This window comes from Petaurus breviceps, unplaced genomic scaffold (assembly GCF_028583685.1).
Source record: "Petaurus breviceps papuanus isolate PSGF00001 unplaced genomic scaffold, PetGlider_PUasm1.0 118, whole genome shotgun sequence".
Lineage (NCBI taxonomy): Eukaryota > Metazoa > Chordata > Mammalia > Diprotodontia > Petauridae > Petaurus > Petaurus breviceps.
This window is the reverse complement of record NW_027185616.1, coordinates 10,387,863-10,410,311: the sequence shown is the minus strand read 5'-3', so window position 1 is coordinate 10,410,311 and position 22,449 is coordinate 10,387,863. Positions and strand designations below refer to the sequence as shown.

The window sequence follows — 22,449 nt, the reverse complement described above, 5'->3', positions numbered from 1 at the left end:
TGATGGGGAAAAATAAAAAAATAAAAGGTAAATTAAACAAGTTCTGATGATGGTGATATTTATGGAATTTAAATATTTAAATCTAAGTTGGAAAGTTTCTGTTTTTGAAACACAGTAAGTTGCTACTTGCTTGAGGATGTTTGTTTATTGTTCATTACCTTGATACTTTTTGTATCTATATTGTTGCCAATATAGATATTTTTAAGTAGTTAATGTACAGATAAATTGAGTACTTTTCAGTTGGAAAGTTGAGAGCCATTTATTTCCATTACTTCTAGCTAGCCAGTACCATTCAGTTAGAGGGAAGGGAGGGCATTAGTGTCATATTACTACTTCTACTTATGCCAGTTAAAACATTTATCAAATGATAATTTTGTGAAAGTAATCACAGCACTGATAAAAGGATAGGACAGACATCAAGCTGGGAGGTATGGGTAACTTTACTTTCTGTGTAGTTTCCACAATATTTCAGTGAGTATATCCAGGTATATAGAAGAGAAACTGCCCAAAACACATTTCTTTTGTGTAGATATATAATATTTACAGACCATGGCACCTGAAATAGATCTTAGTGTTCTGAAGGTTTCCTGTAATATTTTTCCTCCCTTATATCTATTAAACAGTTGTTTTCAGTGTTTGTAGATATATGAACCATTTTGGAAAATTTTCAGAAGAAAATAAAATACTTATTAACTTCATAGAAGAAACGTGTAGCTAATATGTTTTGGGGTAAAACTAGTAAATTATGTAGATAAGTTAAATTTTTTTTTAATTTTTAAAAATCCAGAGACCTCCAGGACATTAATAAATGTACATATTTTTAGAAGGATACTTGTCTTGCTATTTGTAGACCATTTTCAAAACTTGTATTTAGTGATTCACAGTTCCTTTTTTTTTTTTTTTTTTTTTTTAAATGAAAACCATAGGTCATAGATTTAGAGCTGGAAAGTTAGCTCCTTGGACCTAACTTGCAGATGAGGAAATTTAGACCTGGAAACATTAGGTGTTTTGCCCAAGGGCATAGAGGGAGTAAGTGGCAGAGCCAGAATTTGAATCTAATTCTTCTGAGCATTCTTTCCTATGTACTAAGAACCAGGTGTTTTGTTTTTAATCTGTCAGAAGCACATAATTCAGAGGAGGTTTTGTGGTCTTCTTTGCAGTCAATAAACCTGTGTGTAAGGTGCTTCAGCTTCTGGTTTCATTTTTATTCTAGTACTGCTTGTAAATAATTTTAATGAAGCTTACATGTACCCTAAACCCGAATTACTAGATATTCCTTTGCTTAATGCTACTTAACCCACCAACGATAAAAGATACATATTTGGAAGGGAGAAGAAGGTACAAATGATACAATTTCAGAACTGGAAAGTCCCTTAAAGATCATGTAATCCTAGTCCTTTATTATACAGCTGATAGAAATCAAAGTTAAGATTAGTGGTAGAGCCAGAATTAGACTAAGTATGAACTACAATGAATGAGATCCTAACCCATTTAAGGAAGAGGTTATCAATATTAATACCAAATAAAATTCTCGCTATAAAGGTTAACGTAGAGATGCAGAAGGAAAGTTTTTTTAACTACATATATCCCAACTTCTACCTTTTCACATCTGTCCTAGCCATAGTTCTACATTTTATCTGAGTTGGAATCTTTGGAGTGCCAGCGTGATTTTTTCTAAATAGCATGCTGTTAATTTACATCCACAAAATGAATCGGTTATTAAGCACCTACCTGTACTTGGCACAGTGCTGGAGACATAAAGACAAATGTGAAGCAGTGTGATTTGTAGATACAAAGATATCTACTTATATACAAAACATATACACTGTGATTTTGGAGCAAGGAGAGGTCCTAGTAGCTGGAGGAATTGGGAAAAGATTCACATAGAGGTAATTTCTGCGTTGAGTCTTTAAGGAAATAAAGCAGGTGAGATGGGATTGTGATCCAATCTTCAGGGAAAGCCAGTGTAAAGGCTAGAAAAGAAATGCCATGACTAAGGAGCAGTAAGACCATGTTACTTGGGAGTTGTGTGAAGGGGAATATTATATAATGAGATTCAAAAGGTAGGTTGGGGACAGATTATTAAGGGCGTTAAATGCAAAACAGGAATTTGTGTTTGGCACTAGACATCTTAGGGAGCCACTGGAGTTTGCGAAGTCACTTTGTGAAGTTCAAATAAGAGAACTGATCACATAGCTTTCTATCTAAAGAGATAGAAATTATAAGTAGTGGCTAGACTGGCATAGCAGTCTGAAGAATACCCACTCACTGCTGTTATGATTTCCTCATTCATGCGAATCAGTAAACATTTATTAAGCACCTACTTTGTACCAGGCACTGCTGATTGCTGGGGTTACAAATACAATAGTGAAATAGTCTCTGCCATCAAGGATCTTCCATTCTACTAGGGTGGTACAATTTGTTCACTTGTTACACACATAGTTATTTGGAAGTGGAACACTAACCAATGGGAAAGGCTTCATAAAGTCATGGAGGACAACCTGAGCAAAGGCTCTGAGGAGAGGAGTAGATAAAGTACCTGAAGAATGAAGGGTTAGGGCAGTAGCACTCAGCCTCTGTGGCATACCATACTTGCTTCAGAGAAGTCTCTGATATGTTTAAAAACTGATTTTTTTTTTTTTAAAGCATTGGGGGTTAAGTAACTTGTTCGAGGTTTCACGGCCAGGTGTTTCCGGGTGGGTGCTAAGTGTCTGAGCCCGGATTCGATCCCCAGGTCATCCTGACACTGGAGCTGGTGCTCTTACTCGCTGTGCTACCTGGCTGCCCCTAAGCAATTGGGGTTAAGTAACTTGCTCAAGGTTACACGGCCAGGTGTTTCCGGGTGGGTGCTAAGTGTCTGAGCCTGGATTCGATCCCCAGGTCATCCTGACACCGGAGCCGGTGCTCTTACTGTGCTACCTGGCCACCCCTGAAAACTGATTTTCAATGCCAGCTAGTTGGATGGTGACTACAAAGACCTAGGAATTGTTGAAGGCTGTTAAGGGGCCCCCTAAACTTGTCTTTTTGAGTTGTCATATTTTCTAGACACTGAACCCAGAGCATGCAGAAGACCCTGAATGTGTCAAGGACAAGGGGCTCCCCTCTCCCCCAGGCAACATAATTTATTGTTTGCACCCCAATTTGGTTCCCTATGTGTCCTTGGGAGGCAAGATAGGCACCAGCTAGTCTGTGGCAGGCTGACAAAATGCTTGTGCAGCTGGAGTCCTCTGCAGATAAGTGGACCCTTCTATCCTCATAGTCTAGCAGTTCCCAAAAGGCTTTTGCCCCTTCCTTTCTCCTTCCTGCTGGAGTCATTTTGTCCTTCTCCTTTCCTGTGCCTGCCTCCTCTTCCATGCCCCGTCCTGTTTTCTCCTCCTGCTTTTGTTGTACTGTCATAAATATGAAAACTTCTGTAAGGACTGGACTCCTTGGTTTACATATGCATTTTCATTTCTCTTGTAATAAACCTGGTTTTCACATAAGTCTCATGATGTGACTGCCTGTTGATAGATTTCATTAATCTAAGGAACTCCCCATCAGGAAACTCCCTCTACTAATGCAGGTTCTCTGCAACTTATAGTCTTAAAGAGTTCCCTAGAGCAGTAAGAGGTTAAGTGATTTGTGTAGGGTAACAGAATATAGGCTAGACTTGAAACCAGGTCTTCCTGACTGCAAGGCCAATTCTCTCTTCACTGTGCAATGTTGTTAGCTGTATATTTTAAAAATTATATATTCAATCTTTCTAAAATATATTTAATAGAATCATAATAGAGCTGAAAGGGACTTTAGGAGTTATTTAGTCTAACTCTACAGATGAAGAATTTTGTCAATGACTCCTTATTACCACTCCTGGAATATAAATATGTGTATGTATATATGTATACATACACACACACACATGCAATTTGATTACCAAGGAATATGGTCATTTATAAATAAAAGAATCTTCAAAAAATCACAAGTGTGAGAATGAGAATTTCTGTGGTGTGGCTTAGTTGTAAGGTCAAAATTTCAATTTGGAAGTCCAACTTACCTTTTGTGTTTTAACTAGTTAGTGTTTTACTAATTAATTTATCAATATTTAACCAGTTAATGTTTTAACTAGTAATATTTTATTTGACCCAAGGTGTGTCTTATATGTTGAAAGAATGATAATTGTGTTTCTTTGTGAACTTTTTTTTTTTTAAGCAATTGGGGTTAAGTAACTTGCTCAAGGTTACATGGCCAGTTATTTCTGGATGTGGTGCTAAGTATCTGAGCCCAGATTCAATCCCCAGGTCATCCTGACACTGGGGCCAGTGCTCTTACTCTCTGAGCCACCTGGCTGCCCCTAAGCAGTTGGGGTTAAATAACTTGCTCAAGGTTACACGGCCAGGTGTTTCTGGGTGGGTACTAAGTGTCTGAGCCCGGATTCGATCCCCAGGTCATCCTGACACTGGGGCCAGTGCTCTTACTTGCTGTGCTACCTGGCCGTCCCTGTGAGCTTTTGAGCATGTAAATGGCAAAATTGCTTTGAAAAACACTTTTGCTTTGAGCTTCCTTCAGTTACACAAACATTAAAGAATGATTAGTAAGGCTGTATCTTACCTTAAAGTGGACTTTGCAAATCTTAATTTGCAGTTCTTTTGGTGATTCTTCTTACTTTTTTTTTCAGGTTTGTAATAGATGTGCTAAGGAGAATGTAACGAAAGAAAAACTTTAAATAATCCTGTTGAGGTAAGAACTATTTTTAAAATAAGTATTAAAGATGAATGAAATTTCAAGATTGTTATTCCCTTCTTTGACCTAGTTTATCCTCATTCTGTGGGGTTGGGGGGGGAAGATTGTTTGATAGCAACAAGATTTATTTTATTTAACACATTGGTTTTAACATTAAAAGTATGATCTGAAAGAATTCGTGGTGATGGGTGGTAGTGCCAGTAAATTAACTATGTGAATGAAGTAAGTTGGCCTTCATATTTTGGGCTTATTCTGATACTCTTTCTTCACTTAATATTTAAGATGTGCTTCAATGCCAAAATATAAACCAGGGCTTTAGAACTCCATTCAGCTCTTTGGTAATTTTCACCTGTATGATTTGCTTTTGGTAAACTTTAACTTCCTTCAGAATCACTTTTAAGTGGTCAGCATGCTAGATAAGAAAAAATATTATTTTTCAGAAGACATTTTAATTTCTGTAGTCTTTGTATATTAAATATTACGTTATTGAAAACATACCTGTGATTCTCATTTGACTAGACCCATCCTAACTATCTTTATATGGAACTCTTCGTTACATATTCTTTTATTTTTTTTAAGAAAGTTAAGTGCTTGATTGTATTTATAAAACACATTAATTGTTCATTAAATATTTGGTTTATTTCATCCCTTTTTGAAATTTTATTGATGTCTTTTGTTTTTACATCCCACTAGTTTCTGAATATGCCCCCCCCAATAGAGAGCCTTCCCTTGTTAAAAAAAAAAAAAACAGTTCAACAAAACCATCTACACATGCCACACCTGAGAGCATGTACAATAATCTATACCCACTGCTCTTTCACCTCACCAATGAGAAGAAGTTTTTGCCATTATTTTAAATAAATTGGAATTGTGTTACATGCTAAAGGTTGTTTTCTTTGCATTTTTAAAGAGCAGTAAATTTGATGAGTTATTTATTCGCTAGCATGAGCCAGAGTTCTCTAACGTATCCACTCTAGAACCAGTCTTGAAAATGGCATTGATTTTACAGCACCACATAAGAGATTTATACAGATGTTATAAAACTTCAGTACTGAAGAAATTTTATAGTATATCTGAGCTCATATGGAAGCTTTTACAAGGACTGTAGAGTCTCACCAATTAATGATATTTTCACTGTGCACCATTACATGCTTTTACTGATTTTTTTTTTTTACATCCAGTTATCTAATAAACTACTTATTTTGTTATATAAAACATTTAAAAACCACCTTTTGTATAGGTTTTTTTTTTCTGTAGGTCAAAATGTTTCTTGTTTAATTACTGCATATAGCTTTTATTTGGATGCTGTGTTACATAGTTGTCATCTTTGTCACCTTACTCTTCCTCCATTATAAACTTCCGTAGTAGGTTTCAGTTATGGTTGTAGTGACCTGTGATTTTCTTTCAGATTATCCCTTAATGTCTTTCTACAGAACTGAGAAGTCATTAAAACATTTTAATTTGGAGGGAAAAAATTTTTTAAATGTTTTTAAAAAATCAAACTTGAGTTTATATTTATATGATTATACTGATATTTGTTTCTCCTTAACAGTTTTTCTTTTAAAAATATTGTTATAGGCAGGGCTACAGCATTTTTGTCCAAAATTGTACTGTTTTCTATGTACTTTTATGAATGGAAAAAATAAGTATTCAGGTTAAGCAAGATATTGTGTCCTTTCATAAGTATAATCAGTAATTTAAGAAGTCACATGTTAATCCTATATTCACCAAAGGGATTAAAAAAATCAGAACGTATTTGAGTCTAAGTATATGTGTTGTATGGAAAAAATGATTTTAGGTTATATAGAGCAACTTATTTTAAAATGTTATGGTTTAAATTTTAATAAAATGCTGTAAGAATATAAAGGAGAGCAAAGAATTGCCAGCATTCAAGATGAATGTTACAAATGTGTGCCCTGTATCCTTCCAGTTAAGATTTTCTGGCTCTTTAAACCAAGTATTTATAGCCAAAATAAGCAGAGGATGGAGCAATTATCTGGCTCCTTTCAGTAGTGTAGTCTTCTCTTGTTTTGGCCATTTACACTAGAATTTGGGTGCATGAGCCAGAATTATTTCTAATTAGTATATAATTGCACTCTTATAAACAATTAAAATGCCGCAATACTTCTATTCAGTAAATTGAACATTTTGCTAAAATCTTTTAGTGATTTTTTTAGCAAGCTCTTAAGAAGTACAGAAATAAATTTCAGTCTCACTTGATAGGAATTTTTCAGGGTTTCAGTTAATAAGAGTACAAATTAATGAAGATTTGCTGCTATATAATCTATACAAGGGCAGCAAGGTGGCAAAGTGAATAGAGTACAGGGCCTTAAGTCAGGAAGATTCCTGTTCCTGAGTTCAAATCTTTCCTCAGACACTAACTTTGTGAATTGGGCAAGTCACTGCACCCTGTTTACCTCAGTTTCCTCATCAGTAAAATGAGCTAGAGAAGGAAATGACAATCTACTTCAGTATTTTTTCCAACAAATCAACAAATGGGCTCATAAAGAGTTGGACGTGACCGAACAGCAACAGCAATCTAAGGCAAATTGTTTGCCTTCCTGAGGAGGGGGAGGGGGAAGGGAATGAAAGGATTTGGAATTCAAAATTTTGAAAAACAGTTGTTAAAAATTATTTTTGATGTAATTGAGAAAAAAGTAAAATAAAAAAGAACCAGAAGATGGAGGTTTGCTGTATTTATATTTGCTGAACTGTTTACATATGATGCAACACTGACAGTATTGTGTCAAAATGTTTCTTTAATATTTTGTTGGTATTTACAGGTGATTTATTGATGGTCTTTTTAAAACCCATCACTGTAGCTTCTCAGTTATTCTTTTTCTGCCATTTCAATCTTTGCCTTTTAACAAATATCATACAAAACAAATTGATACATTGGTCATGTCTGCAAATAGATACTAATGTACCTGTTGTACATTCTACTGACCCCTGTTGTTTTGCCACTAAGAATGAGGGAACCTTTTCCATTATATCCTCCGAAGTCATGATTGGTTAATGCGTGGATTAGAATTCTGAAGTCCCTCACTACTATTTTAGTCATGGCATAAATTATTCTCATTACTCTGCATCAGTTCATAAAGTCTTTCCGTGTTTCTCCAAATTCTTCATATTTGGCATTTTCATGATAGTAATATTACACAGTTTCTTCATCCATTCCCCATTTGATGGTACCAACCTGCTTTTCTTCCAGTTCTATTGCCATGATAACAAAAGTGCTGTTAACAGTACTTTATTATGTGACATTTACCTCTCTCTTTAACTTCAGTGAGGTTTACATATTATATATCCCTTGTAATGGTGTTACTAGGTTACAGTATATACAATTTAGTGATTTTTAGTTTAATTCCAAGTCACATGTGCATTAACATTTCTTTTGTGTGTCTATTCCTGTTCTGCCATTGTTTATCATTTTTGTCATCTTTACCAATATAATGGATGTGAGCTCATACTTGTTTTTCAAAATCTCTGAAACCCTGAGTTCTTAATTTCAATTTTCAGTAATATTTTAATTTCGCTGTTATTCACAGATGCCATATCAGAGAAAGCATTTGTTAAGAACTTTTTATGTCCAGAACCTGTACTAAGTACTGGATATGCAAATTTAAGTAAGATGATCCTTTTGTTAATGAGCTTACATTCTAATGGAGTAAGACAACATGTAATAGGTAGAACTGGATGGGGTAAGCACCTAGCTACATGATGTGGCAGTATACTTAGAAAGCAGTTTAGAGGCCTGGTTACTATCAAGATAAGACGAAAGCTCACCCTATCGCAACTGGGCATCGCAGGAGTGGAGTCCATGGTTGAGTTGAAAGGGGATGTTGGTGGTGGAGATGAGGGTAACAGCCAAAGAAAAGGAAACTTCTTTCATGTTTTTAATTAATTAAATTGCTAATAGTAACTAAGTTCCACCAATGTATAAATGGAAATAAAGCCACTGCCCTTCCTTTTGTTTTTCACTTAATTGTATGTGTGTGTACTTGGGGTAAAAGAAGAAAGCTACAACTTGACACTATGTCAAAGCAGAAGATTTAGTAACTTCTGTTTCTTCTAAGCAAACTTTAAACACCTTTCCTTTGTATTCAAAGTCTCCTAGAATCTTGCAGCCTAACTTTTCAGACTTAATGTATTTCTCCATTCTAACCACTCTATGCTCTAGCCAAACTGGACCACTTTCTCTCCCCAAAATATGCACTGTGCTGTGCACAAAAAATGTTCTGTACTCCCTCCATATCTCTGCTCACGTGAATCCTTATGCCTGGAATTATGTTCACTATTCTCTTCAACTATTAAATTAAAAAAAATTATTTTAAATTCAGTTCCATAAGCTTTTGGGTTTTAAATTTTCTCTGCCTCCCTTCCCACTCCCCAAGATAGCATGCAATCTGATATAGGCTCTACATATACATTCCTATTAAACACATTTTCACATTAGTCATGTTGTAAAGAATTAGAATGAATGGGAGGCACCATGAGAAAGGAAAAATAAAGAGAGAGCAAATAGTATGCTCCCATCTGAATTCAGACTCCATAGTTCTTTTTCTGGATGTAGATAGTATTTTCTATCATGAGTCTTTTGGAGTTGTCTTAGATCCTTGCATTGCCGAGAAGAGCTATGTCTGTCAAAGTTAGTCATTGCACAGTGTGGCTGTTACTGTGTACGGTATTCTCCTGGTTCTGCTCACTTCACTCAACATCAGTTCATATAAGTCTTTCCAGGTTTTTCTGAAGTCTACCTGCTTATCATTTCTTATAGCATAATAGTATATAGCATAATAAGGGCTCTTCAATTTCCAATTCTTGGCTACCACAAAAAGAGCTGCTATAAATATTTTTTGTACATGTGGGTCCTTTTCCTGTACTTATGATCCTTTCAGATATAGTCTTAGAAGTGGTATTTCTGGGTCACAGCGTATCACATATTAAATTGTTATCCATCCTTTAAATTCCATACTACATACACACTTGTGTGTGTGTATATATTTCTACACATGCACACACATATGTGTGTATATGTTGTGTGTGTATGTATATGTATGTATATTTGATTAACCAGCTGCTAGGTGACAGTTGATAATTAAAAAGGATATATGAATTTTAGTAGATTGTAAACTCATATTAAGTCAACAGTATGAGGAAAGCTAATGAAAATTTAGCCTGCATTAATAGAGGCATAGGGTCTAGGTCTAGAGAGGTAATAGTCCTACAGTATTAGTTGAGAAAAGGATATAAACCTAGAAAAAAGAGAAAAAGCCTAGACAAAAGTAATAAAATTAGATGGTACTTTAATATAATTTTATGCAATGCTAACAACCAGTGTCTATTTCTGTGACATTTTATTATAGTGGTTGTATTCTTTAGGGAATTTATGGACTTTGACTAAATATTTTAAAAGGATAGCTTCTTTGGATGGAGTGGTGGTGAATAACCACCATGGGCGCTGTGATCCACAATCTACCCGAGTCTTAATTATATCTTACAGTGTGGGATCACTGCTTTTTTTGAGAGCCACACCCTTAGAAGCATCATCTTTTTACTGTATATAGTAACTTAGATTCCTCTTTGTCACTATGGAATCAAGACTTTAAATATTTTAAATAAGACTTTCAGAATGGGCATATTTTAAGTATCTGATAAATTCATGTTAATTTTCAAAACTGTCCGCTTTTGTGGGCTCCCTCCTGAATTTAATTTGTCTTCTGTGCATTTTTCAAAATGGCCTTCTTATTTCTGACATTACTATTGCTAATTTCCCTCCCCAATTAAAAATGAAGAAGAAAAAAAGCTTGTAATAAGAATAATAATTTAAAAATGAATTCACATAGTTGCCATGTCTAAAAATGATGGCTCTTTACCTTGTATCACAGTTCTGATAGGTTTCATTATCAGTTCTTTTCATATATCATTAGATATTTGCATTTCTCAGAATTCTTATGTATGTGTCATATATCTTACTCAGCTTTCTTATATCTTATGTTTCATACCGTGTTGCTGTGCTTATATGAATTGTTGCGCTCTGCCTATGTTCATATTAACTGGCATCCTCTGAAAGTGTCTTTTTTATGCTATGTTAATATTCCTTTACATTCACATACTACAGTTTATTCAGCCATTCCCCACATGTTTAAGAGACAATCCAAGGCACTTGCTTAAATCTTAGTTCTTTTCCTTTTCCCCCTCTTTTTAATGCATTCAGGATCAAGAAGTTTTTTAGGTGTTTTTTCTGCTTATGATTGATTATTCCTCTGCAGTATTATTCTTTCTCTTAACTCTACTTTCCCATTCCCACTTATTTCCCTGTTGAGTTTGAGGTCATCCTATAACAAACTGTGCATTAAACCATCTGTCCATTTCAGATAAGAGTGAAGTTCATATGATGTCCACTTTCCTTACCCGTTTCTCCATGTTTGTATATTCTTTTCATGAACAACCAGTTAAGAAAAATAGCATGTTCGTCCTTCTTACATTTTCTAAACCAGTGTATTCCTTTTGCCCCTCCCCTCTGTTTCCTCTACAAAACCTCAAAACAGAATCAACTTTTTCCCAGAATCTTTATTTCTTATTTAATTCCTTAGTACTCTTTAAAGATATTCTAGTTCAGAAGGGACACTTGTTTCTTTTTCTCCATTAGAATGTTAGTACAATATTATTAATAATTTTTTTTTTTTAACATTTTAGGTTTCTCTGGAGTTTTGTGTTTAAACTTCCAAGTTTCTGCTCATCTCTGCTCAGTCTAATCTTTTCATCAGAAATGCTTGAAAAGTCTTTTATTCCAGTGATGGGCCATTTTTTTCTTCTTTGTAGAATTATACTCAGTTTAGCAGAGTAAGTTGTTCTTGGTTGTAAGCCTATAACTTTTTCCTTTTGAAATATTATATTAGAAATAGAAGCTCTAAGGCCTTGTGTGATCCTGTAATTCCTTGATGCTTGAACTGTTTTTTTTTTCTGCATACTTGCAACATTTTTGGGTTTCATTCAGGGGGTGATTGGTGTATTCTGTGTTCACTTTGCTCTCAGGTTCTAATAAATCTGGATAGTTTTCATTTATGATTTTTTGAGAGAGACTGTCTAGACTTAAAAAAAAATCATTATCTTCAAGGAGCCCAGTGGTTCTTAAATTATGTTATCTTGTTCTGTTTTCCCAGTCAGTTATTTTTTTTATATCAGATATCTTATATTTTCTTCCATTTTTTTCCTTCAGTTTTTTGATTTTGTTTGTGTATTTCTTCCTGCTTCATGGAGTCATTTGATTTTTGATTGGTCTATTCTAGCTTTCAAAGAGCCCCTTTTCTTCTCTTTTCCTTTGTTTCTTTCCTTTGTTCTTTTTATTTTCTTCTCTGTATTCTCTCTCATCTGCTTTTCCCAGCTGCCCCCTACTCTGTTTAAAAAAGTAAGAAAAACAGTGCCTGTATTAGCCATGTCCTCTTAAAAATATGCCTCAGGCTGAACTCTGAGTACATCATCTCTCTGTCTGGAAATGAATGGGTAGCATGTTTTATCATAAGTCTTCTGGAATTATGGATTGGTCATTGTGCTAATCAGAGTTCCAAAGCCTTTTAAAGTTGTTTATCTTTACAATATTGTTATTATTATATAAATTGTTTTCCTGTTTCTGCTTGCTTTACTTTGCATCAGTTCATATGCATCTTCTCAGGTTTCTCTGAAACCATCTACTTCATTATTTCTTATAGCACAGTTCTGTCAGATTTGTATACCATAATTTGTCCAACCTTGCCCCAATTAATAGGCAGCCTTCAGTTTCTAATTCTTTGCTACCACAAAAAGAGATGCTACAAATATTTTTATACTTATGGGACCTTTTTCTTTTTCTTTGATCTCTTTGGAATATAGATGTAGTAGTGGTATCACTAGATCATAGGACATGCACAGTTTAATAACTTTTTGTATTCAGGACCAAATTGCTGTTCAGAATGACTAGACTATAGAAATCAAGGGGATGCCCATCAATTGGGGAATGCCTAATCAAGTTGTGGTATATGAATGTAATGGAATACTATTGTTCCATAAGAAATGAGAGCAGACAGACTCCATAATAACTTGGAGAGACTTATATAAACTGATGCTGAGTGAGGAAAAGAGAACTAGGAGAACTTGGTGCACAATTACAGACACATCGTATGTGTGACGACTGACTCTGATGGACTGGAATCATCTTGGCGATGCAGGGTTGTAGGGAAACTCCAGGGGACTCGTGATGGAGGGGGATATCCTGATTCAGAGAAAGAACTACAGAGTCTGACTGCAGATTGAAGAAAACTACTTGTTCTCTCTTTTGTTTTTTCTTTCTCATTGTTCACTCCATTGGTAATAATCCTTCTTTACAACTTGACTAATATTTAATGTGAAGGTATTTGTAGATCCTATATTTGATTGCATGACACCATTGGAGGTCATCATGTATCATCTTTGCAATATATTGCCTTAATCTCCTTGTTAATATTTTATTTATATTTTCCTATTAATATTCATTGGGGTTATTGAGCTTTCTGTGTCTAGCTTTCCCTGATTTAGGTCTCAAGACCCCATTTATATCATAAAGGGAATTTGGTAGAACCCTTTCTTTTCCTATTTTTTTCTAGAAGATTATATAATACTTTAATTATTCTTTAAGTGTTTGTAGAATTCACTTGTAAATCTTATAAATCCATTGATCCTTTTGGAATACCATATTCCAAGCTCTCTGCTGTTTTATACTAGTGGCTGCAGTATCTTATGTGATTCTGACACTGACTCCTTGATAGCTGAGTTCTTTCTTTCTGTTTGCAGAGGTTTTTTTTGTTTGTTTTGTTTTACCTGGGAACTCTGAATTTTGGTTATATTCCTAGGCGTTTTCATGCTGGAACTTCTTTTAGGAGATGACTGATGAATTCTTTCTATTTCTTTATTCTCTTTTCCTTAGAAATCTGGATAGTTTTTTTTTTAATTTAAAATTATTTAATGATGTCTAGTCCCCTGCTTTGTTCATGACTTTCAAGTAGTCCAGTGATTCTTAACTTATCTCCTTGATCTGTTTTCTCAGTCACTGGTTTTTTGTTCTGAAATATCTTATACTTCTCTTTTTTCCATCTTTTTTGCTATTTTCTGATGTCTCATGAAGTCATTAGTTTCTATTTAGTTAATTCTAATTTTCTTGTTCTTTTTAAAAAATTTCTTTACTTTGGGGAGGCTAGGTGGTGCAGTGTATAGAGCACCCGCCCTGGAGTCAGGAGAACCTGAGTTCAAATCCGGCCTCAGACACTTAACACAAAAACTAGCCATGTGACCCTGGGCAAGTCATTTAACCCCAATTGCCCTCCAAAAAAAAACATTTACCTTTAGTTTACAACATTCAATACCACAAGTTTTTGAGTTCCAAATTTTCTCCCCCTTCTTTTCCTTCCCTTCTCCCCATGGTGGCTTGCAATCCAGTATATGTTCTACATATACTTTTACATTAAACATTAGTCATGTTTTTTTTTTTTTTTAAGCAATCAGGGTTAAGTAACTTGCTCAAGGTTACACGGCCAGTTATTTCTGGGTGTGGTGCTGAGTGTCTGAGCCTGGGATTTGATCTCCAGGTCGTCCCAACACTGGAGCCGGTGCTCTTACTCGCTGAGCCATCTGGCCGCCCCCAATTAGTCATGTTTTAAGGAAGAATTATAACTGATGGAATGAACAATAAGAAAGATGAAACAAAACAAAACGAAAAAGAGAGCAAGTAGTTTGCTTCAATCTACATTTAGACCCCTTAATTCTTTCTCTGGATGTGAATAACTTTTTCCATTGTGAGTCTTTTGGAGTTCTTATAACCTTGCATTGCTGAGGAGAGGCTAGTCCATCAGAGTTAGTCATCTAACATCTACAATGTGTCTGTAATAGTGTACAATGTTCTCCTGGTTCTGCTCCTGTCACTCAGCATCATTTCATATAAATCTCTCCAGGTTATTATGAAGTCTGCTCCTCATTTCTTATAGCACAATAGTCTTCCATTACATTCATACACCACATCATGTTTAGCCATTCCCCAATTACAGTACGTTCCCTTGATTTCCAATTCTTTGCCACCACAAAAAGAGCTGCTATAAATATTTTTGTACATATGGGTCCTTTTCCCACTTGTATGATTTCTTTGGGATACAGCCCTAGAAGTCAAATGGTATGCACATTTTTATAGCCCCTTGGGCATAGTTCTAAATTGCTCTCCAGAATGGTTAGATCAGTTTACAACTCCATCAACAATGCATTAATATTCCAATTTTCCTACATTTTCTCCAGCATTTATCATTTTCCTGTTTTGTCATGTTAGCCAATCTGATAAGTGTGATGTGGTACCTCAGAGCTGTTTTGATTTGCATTTCTCTAGTCAGTAGTGAGTTAGAGCATTTTTCATATGCTTATAGATATTTTTAATTTCTTCCTCTGAAAATTGCTTGTTCATATCCTTTGACCATTTATAAATTGGGGAATGACTTGTATTCTTATAAATTTGACTCAGTTCTCTGTATATTTTAGAAATGGGGCCTTCATCAGACACACTGGTTGTAAAAATTCTTATCCATTTTTCTGCTTCCCTTCTAATCTTGGTTACATTGATGAAAACTTTTCAGTGTACCCAGTTTTTGTTAAATAATGAGTTCTTATCCCAGAAGCTGGAGTCTGGTTTTATCAAACAGTAGGTTATTATAGTCATTGACTACTGTGACTTGTGTACTTAATCTAATTCCACTGACCCACCACTCTTTCTCAACCAGTGCCAAGTAGTTTTGATGACTGCTGTTTTATAATACCGTTTAAAATCTGTTATGGCTAAGGCCACCTTCCCTAGCATTTATTTTCATTAATTCCCTTGATTTTCTGGACATTTTGTTCTTTCAGAAAAATTTTTTTCTTTTTGCTTCTTTTTTGCATGGGGAAAGGCAGGGCACTTGGGGTTAAGTAACTTGCTGTAATGGGACTGGGAATTTGAAGATCTTCCCTGTCCAGTAATGTACCTAGGTGGGAGTTTGAAGACCTCCCCTGCTTTGAAAGTAAACTGTTCCCTAATAGGCTGAAGGTAGTCACATGGAGCCTGTTGTGGGAGGAGTTTGCTGAAGGGAAGTAGAGCCCACAGGAATCTGGTCAGAGCTGTCCAGATGGTGGCAGAGAGAGGACACTTATTAAGGAGATAGAGAAGTTTGTGAGCGAATATTGATCTTGTATTGGTTTGTGGGAAGGCTAAAGGATTCTGTCTGTGGCTCTCAGCATTATTATGGCTTCTGAATATCTTTGGTACTATAATGGAATTGGCTTACTGGTTTTGGGATTGGGTTTTTTGGTGTCTAAATAAATGCTTCAGTTCTGTCATCTATCTGGAGAGTTTGGTATATTTTGTGATCGAACATCATGTTATACTTATAGTCACGGTCGTTATCATGGGCACTGTAAATATTGCATTGGCTCTACACTTGCCCAAGGTCACATAGCTAGTAAGTGTTAAGTGTCTGAAATGGGATTTGAACTCAGGTCCTCCTGACTCCAGGCCTGTGCTCTATTTACTGCGCCACTTAGCCTCCCCATTCCAGTTGAATTTTGTTATTATTTTTTTCTAGCTCTATAAAATAATTATTTGGTTGTTTGATTGGTATGGCACCAAATAGATAAATTAATTTAGGGAAATTGTCATTTTTATTATATTAGCTTGGCCTAACCATGAGTAGCTGATGTTTTTCCAGTTATATAGATCTGACTTTATTTGTATGAAAAGTGTTGTGTAATTGTGTTTATATAGTGCCTGTGTTTGTTTTGACAGGTAGACTCCCTAATATTCTATAATGTCTACAGTAACTTTAAATGGAATTTTTCTTTCTATTTCTTGCTGTTGGGCTTCATTAGAAATATATAGGAATGCCGAGGATTTATGTAGGTTTACTTTATATCCTGCAACTTTGCTAAAGTTATTTATTATTTCAAGTAGTTTTTTATTTAGTCTCTTCTTTGCCTATTCTAATTGCTTGAATTTCTTTTTCTTCTCTAATTGCTATAGCTAACATTTCTAGTACCAAATTGAATAAGAGGGGTGATAGTGGACATCCTTGTTTCACCTCCCCCCAATCTTATTGGAAATGCTTCTAGCTTATCTGCATTACATATAATACTTGCTGATGGTTTTAGATAGATGCTTATCGTTTTACTAGTTTTGTTGTTGATGATGATCTGTTACGCTGATAGTTTTTTCTAATATTGATATAGCCTTGCATTCCTGGAAAAAATCCTACCTGATCAAAATGTATTATTCTCATGATAAGTTGCTGTAATCTTTCTGCTAATATTTTATTTAAATTTTTTGCATCTATATTAGGGAAATTGGTCTATAATTTTCTTTCGCTATTTTGGCTCTTCCTGACTTAGGTATTAGTACTGTATTTGTATCATAAAAAGAATTTGGTAGGACTCCCTCACTTTTCCCATATAGTCTCTAAAGTATTGGAGTTAATTGTTCTTTAAATATTTGATAGAATTTGCTTGTTAATCCCTTGGCCTTGGAGATTTTTTCCTAGGGAGTTCATTGAGGCTTGTTCAATTTCTTTTTTGGAGATGGGGTTAAGTATTTTACTTCCTCTTCTGTTTATCTGGGAATTTATATTTTTGTAAGTATTCTTACATTTCACTAAGATTTTCAATTTATAGGCATATAATTGGGCAAACTAATTCTTAATTATTGTTTTAATTTCCTCTTCATTTGGGGGTAAATTCACCCTTTTTATTTTTGATACTGGTAATTTAATTTTCTTTTTTAATAAAATTGACTAAAGTTTTATAATTTTTTTTATAAAACCAGCTCTTTGTTTTATTTATTCATTTAATAGTTTTCTTAATTTCAATTTTGTTAATCTCTCCTTTGGTTTTCAGTATTTCTAATTTGGTATTTAATTGGGGATTTTCAATTTGTTCTTTTTCTAGCTTTTTTAGTTGCATGCCGGATTTATTGATGTCCTTTTTCTCTATTTTATTCATTTATGCATTGAGAGATATAAAACTTTCCCTAAGAACTGCTTTCTCTGCATTCCATAAGTTTTGGTATGTTGTGTCACTATTGTCATTCTCTTGAATGAAGTTACTGAGTTTCTGTGATTTGTTTTATTTATTTATCCACTCATTCTTTAGGATTTGATTATTTAGTTTCCAATTAGTTTTTAGTCTATCTTCCCATGGCCCTTTTTTACATATAATTTTTATTGCATCATGATCTGAAAAAGATGCATTTACTATTTCTGCCTTTCTGCACTGGATTGTGAGGTTTTTATGCCCTAGTACATGGTCAGTTTTGTGTCAGTGCCATGTACCACTGAGGAGGAGGTATATTCCTTTTTATCCTCATTCAGTTTTCTCCAGAGATCTATCATACCTACCTTCTCTAAAATTCTTTCCCCCTCCTTAATTTATTTCTTGTTTATTTTGAGGTTAGATTTTATCAAGCTCAGAGAGGGGGAGGTTGAGGTCCCTCACTAGTAGTTTTGCTTTCCATTACTTCTTCTAACTCCTATCATTTCTCCTCTAAGAATTTGGATGCTATACTACTTGATGCATATATTTTTAGTAATTATATTCCTTCATTTCAATAGTGCCTTTTAGCAGGATATAGTTTTCTTCCTTACCTCTTTTAATTAGATCTATTTTTGCTTTTTTTTTTTGTCTGAGATTAGGATTGCTACCTCTGCTTTTTTACTTTAGCTGAAGCATAGTATGTTCTACTCTAGCCTTTTACCTTTACCCTGTGTGTATCCCCCTGTTTTAAATGTGTTTCTTGTAAACAACATATTGTAGGATTATGGTTTTTAATCTATTCTGCTATCTGCCTCCATTTTATGGGAGAGTTCATCCACTTCACATTCACAGTTATGATTGTTATCTGTGTCTTTTCTCTCCATCTTATTCCCCGCCCCCATTTAAGCTTTTATTTCTCCCTTGTCCCTTCCCCTTGTCAAAAGTTTTGCTTTTGACCATAGCCTCCCTCAATATTCCCTCCCTAACAGCCCCCTTCCCTTTTGCTACCCTTTTCCCTTACTACTACTTCCTTCTCTTCTAACCCTCTCCCCCCTTCTCTTTCCCCTTTCCCCGCCTACTGTAGGGCACATTAGATTTCTGTACCTAAACAAAGTATGTTATTCCCTCCTTGAACCAAATCAGATGAGAGTAAATCTCAAGCAATGCTCTTCTCCCTCCCTTCTTTCCCTCTACTATAATAACTTTTTGTGTCTCTTCATGTCAGATTCCTATATTTAACTGAGTATGTTATTCCCTCCTTGAACCAAAACCAATGAGGGTGAAACTCATACAGTGCTCATCTCCTTCCCTTCTTTCCCCATACTATCATATGTTTTTGTGCCTCTTCATGTGATGTAAATTGCCCTTTTCTGCCTCTTCCTTTCCTCTTCTTCCATTACAATCCAGTTGCACCCCTCAATTAGGTTTTTTATCACCACATCAATTTATACCCATACCTTTTGTCTATATAGATATATCCCCCCCCCTTTTTTTTTTTTAAAGCAATTGGGGTTAAGAAACTTGCTCAAGGTTACACGGCCAGTTATTTCTGGGTGTGGTGCTGAGTATCTGAGTCCGGATTTGATCCAGGTCATCCCGACAATGGAGCTGGTGCTCTTACTCACTGAGCCACCTGGCCACCCCTAAGCAATTGGGGTTAAATAACTTGCTCAAGGTTACACGGCCAGGTGTTTCTGGGTGGGTGCTAAGTGTCTGAGCCCGGGATTCGATCTTCAGGTCTTCTCAACACTGGAGCCGGTGCTCTTACTCGCTGTGCTACCTGGCCGCCCCTACAAGTTTGTTTTTTTAATGTGTGTGTTTTTCCCGTTTACCTTTTTATGTCCTTGTTGAGTCTTGTATTTGAAGATCAAATTTTTACATTGAGCTCTGACCTTTTAATCAGGAAGGTCTGGAAGTCCCCTTATTTCATTGAATATCCATCTCTTTGCCTGAAAGATTATGTTCAATTTTGCTGGGTAGTTGATCCTTGGTTGTAAGTCCAAGCTCCTTTGCCTTACGATATATCATATTCTGATCTCTCTGATCTTTTAATGTAGTAGCTGCAAGGTCCGGTGTGATCCTGACTGTAGTTCTGAAATATTTGAATTGTTTCTTTCCAGCTTCTTATAATATTTTCTCTTTGATCTAATAAATCTGGAATTTAGCTACAATATCCGTTGGAGTTTTCAGTTTGGGATCTCTTTCAGGAGGTAAATGGTGGGTTCTTTTGATGACTATTTAACCTCTGGATTCTAGGACCTCAGGGCAATTTTCATTGTTGATTTCTTGGAAGATACTGTCCAGCCTCTTTCTTTCATCATGACTTTCTGGTAAACCAATAATTCTTAGATTCTCTCTCCTGGATCTGTTTTCCTGGTCAGTTGTTTTTCCAGTGAGATATTTTGCATTTTTTTCGATTTTTTTCACTTTTAGATTTTGTTTGACTGATTTTTGATGCTTCATAGAGTCATTTGCTTCAAGTTGCCTAATTCTAATTTTTATCCAGTTGTTTTCCTCAGTTTTTGAACCTCCTTTTCCATTCAGCCAATTCTACTTTTAGGTATTTATTTTCTCTTGTTATGTTTTGTACCTTCTCTTACATTTGGCTAACTGTACTTTTTTAAGGAATTCTCTTCAGTGACTTTTTTTTTCCATTTTACCAATTTCATTTATTTATTTTAAAAGCAATTGGGGTTAAGTAATTTGCTCAAGGTTACACAGCCAGTTATTTCTGGGTGTGGTGCTAAGTATTGGAGCCCGGATTCGATCCCAGGTCATCCTGACTAAGGGGCCGGTGATTTTACTTGCTGTGCTACCTGGCCACCCCACCAATTTTATTTTTAAAATAATTGGTTGATTTTTCTTTTATCTCTCTAATTTGGCTTTTAAAATACTTCTTGAGCTCTTCCAAGAATGCTTTTTAGGCTTGAGATCAGTTCATATTCCCTTTTGAGGTTTCAGATGTAGGTGTAATGTCAATGCCGTTCTCTTTTGTATATGGATTTATTTTCTTCCTGTTCACCAGAATAGGATTCTAAAGTCTTTGTTTTTCCAATATGTTTTTTACTAATTGTGACTGCCTATTTCCTGATTTTTAAAATGGATCTCTTTTTTTGTGGGCACAGAAGGCTCTGACCCATGCTACCTGTGCTGATAGCTAGGGGCATGGTTACTGACTTTGTGTTCTGTAGCCTCTGGTTCTGTCAGTTAGAGGCTCCTTAATGTTGTAGCTCATCTGGTGCTGAGCTGGAGCTGGCTGGGGAGTGCTGATACAGAGTATGAGGCTAGGACTTTCTGGGTTTCCCTGGGCTTGCGCTGAAGCTCACAACATGAGTTATGGGGAGGAGTGGCTCCTCCTCCCTGACCATGGGCTAGAACTCAGGAGGGGGCTCAGTTGCTGGTGACTGGGGTACGCTGATGTCTGTTGATTCCCTTGTTGTGACAAGGCTCACCTGGGCTTCTGGTATTAGTGCTTGCTGGCTCCACCCCGCCCTGGGGTTCAGGATCTCCCACTGGTCTGCTGAGGTGGGGCTTGTTGTATTGCCTACCATCCTGCACTGACCCCCTTCAGCCTTAGCACAGCCACAGTCACAAACCTCTTGTAGGATCTCCCAAGCATCCTGCTGGTTCTACTCTTTCAGGATTTTACCCTGGGACAATATTCTCTGAGTTTTTCAAGGTCAACAAGAGGGGCATGAGAGCATTTACAGTTTTCTGTGTCATCTTAGCTCCTGGAAGTTCAGGTAGATGACTTTTACACATCTAAACTGTGGGCTGCTAGTCCCAGGAGTAGCTGTTGCTGCTGCCACAGGCCCTGCACTTGTTTCTCACCCACCTCTGAACAGATCTCTGTCCCATGGTGAGAGGCTTGGGAATCACCACTATGGTGGGTGAATTAGTTCGCCTGGGCTGACTCCGACTCTGCTATGATTGGGTCTTTGCTGGTGCAGCCTGTGGGCTCAGTGCCCTTCCCACCCATCTGAACAAATTCTACCTGAGGATTTTCTGTTTACTTGGGCTGGAAATCTGTCACAATGGATTCTGCTACTCCAAAATTTGTTCAGCTTTACTTTTTAGAGGTAACTGAAGGAGTTTATGGGTAAGCTCAGGTGAGTCCCTGCTTTTATTCTACCATCTTGGCTCCGCCCCCCTGTTAATTCTGATTTTCAGAGAGTTTTTTTCATGGGTTAGATTTTGTACTTCTTGTTCCATATTTTTTTCTTTTCATGTTTTTCTTTCGTAGCACTCATTTCTTTTCCTATTTTTTTCTCTACTAAGGTCATTTGAGTTAAAATCGATTTTTTGGCTCTTTAAGAAAAACAATACTGTTTTATCTCTTCCAGAAATTCTGGTAGAAATTGTGCCCTACCTGTATTTTTCTTTGAGGCTTTGCTTTTAGATGTTTTGGAGTTTTTCCTCTCTTTTAGGTTTGTATCTTGAGCTTCCCTGTCACCATAATATTGCTTTGTGGTGGGATTTTTTTTTTTTTTGCTCAGTCTTCCAGCTTATTTCTTTTTTAGATTGTTATAGTAATATTTATTAAAATAATGCTCTGGATTAATAGAAACAACAAAGAACCAAGGAATTAAAATGCAAGCTAAGGAAAATCCCAATTAAAACCTGTATGTGTCTAATGTATTTATTCAGTAATTAACTAAAAACCCTAGAAAGATGACACTCTCAGTA

The 22,449-nt window shown here is 35.8% G+C and overlaps 1 protein-coding gene across 14 annotated transcripts in view; it reads left to right on the top strand.

Moving 5' to 3' along the window:
- MRTFB (myocardin related transcription factor B) overlaps positions 1–22,449 on the top strand; it is a 297,682-nt gene that overhangs the window by 2,049 nt on the left and 273,184 nt on the right. For all 14 annotated transcript variants that reach the window (XM_069086078.1, XM_069086082.1, XM_069086103.1 and 11 more), the window contains exon 2: positions 4,655–4,716. The gene's annotated coding sequence lies outside the window, so the exon portion shown is untranslated. The remainder of the gene's footprint in view (positions 1–4,654; positions 4,717–22,449) is intronic.